Source organism: Anomaloglossus baeobatrachus, unplaced genomic scaffold (assembly GCF_048569485.1).
Source record: "Anomaloglossus baeobatrachus isolate aAnoBae1 unplaced genomic scaffold, aAnoBae1.hap1 Scaffold_3466, whole genome shotgun sequence".
In the NCBI taxonomy this organism is placed as follows: domain Eukaryota; kingdom Metazoa; phylum Chordata; class Amphibia; order Anura; family Aromobatidae; genus Anomaloglossus; species Anomaloglossus baeobatrachus.
The window spans coordinates 64,801-66,099 of NW_027442831.1; the positions used below are offsets into that span (position 1 = coordinate 64,801).

At 43.4% G+C, this 1,299-nt stretch overlaps 1 pseudogene; it reads left to right on the forward strand.

Moving 5' to 3' along the window:
* The first annotated feature begins 314 nt into the window (after window positions 1-314).
* Window positions 315-521, forward strand: LOC142272171 (U2 spliceosomal RNA; annotated as a pseudogene).
* Window positions 522-1,299: the final 778 nt, after the last annotated feature.

Consider the following 1,299-nt stretch of genomic DNA (forward strand, 5'->3'; position numbering starts at 1 on the left):
TTGTTTTTGCTCTGCAAAACAGCCTTTTCAAGGGTTGGCTTGGGTGACAAAATGTCTTCTGTAGGCGTGGGTTTGTCTCCCTCTCCCTAAGATGTGTCCGGTATAGGCCAGGGTGCCACTCAAGGCCGTAACCAATTCGGGTTATAGCTTCTCGGCCTTTTGGCTAAGATCAAGTGTAGTTTCGGAGGACGCTACCTTGGTCGGTACTGGAAGGTGCCTGGGATTGCACGTCTGCCGGCCTTGAGGAAGTGTGTGCGCCTTCTGGTGACACATAGCCCTCTTGTGCCTGGACGGTTCCCAGGCAACGGGAGGCGATCACCTTTGTTATTTTGAAGTCCTACTGATAAACAGAAAAAAAAAAAAATTAAATCTGTTCTTATCAGTTTAATATCTGATACGTCCCCTCTCTGGGGACCATATATTAAATGGATTTTTAGAACAAGGAGATGGAAAAAATCTTGCTCTGTCCACTCCACGCATTGACCTGGTATTGCAGTACCTCCAGGACCGGTGCACCCCTTCTTAACCCAGTTTCCAAAAGCAGAACTCAATTCACCTGATTCAAATGAGCCCCATTAGTGAATTGAAAGAAAGCAAAAACTTTATATGCACCTCAATTTGGCCAATTCACTTTTCACACTTTCACCCTTTTTTTTATCTTTCACACCTTTTACTTGCTTTATTGATGCAAAAGCTGTGCCAAATAGCAAACTCATCTCCACTCAACTTGACCAACTCTGCTATGTCCCGTGCAGTATCTTATTCTCAGTCTTATCTAGATCATTTGCAATTGAATAGAATAGATCCCTTTTGGACACATTGGATTCAGCTGCTGCAGTGACTGCAGGTGTTAGAAGATGCAGACTTGGCATCAGGTGCTGTCTATCAGATTCCACTCCAATTAAAGCTTCCATTGTTTTTCGGTGTTTTCTTTGAGCAATGATGATGTCTTTAGTGATCTGTTGGCTCCCTCTCCTGGAGGAAGAGTTTGCTTGCTCTTGGACTTTCAAAAAGAGAGGTCATGATAGACATTTAGCTTCTGAGCCCAATTGGGGACAGTCATGGGTGATGAATGTTTTGCAACCTGCTGCGAAGCCTGATACCGCAATATAAGGAACGTCAAATACTAAGAATGGGCGGCCTATGAAAGAATTAGTACTTTCATTAAGCATACTTAAACGGCTAATTGGGAATAGACAAACTGTAAAAAGCCCTCTGAGAAAGCCCCTCTCTAACCTTTGTTAGTAAGCTTTTCTGTAGTCTGCCTGTTGATGTATTTTCCGTTTGAACAGTGCACAA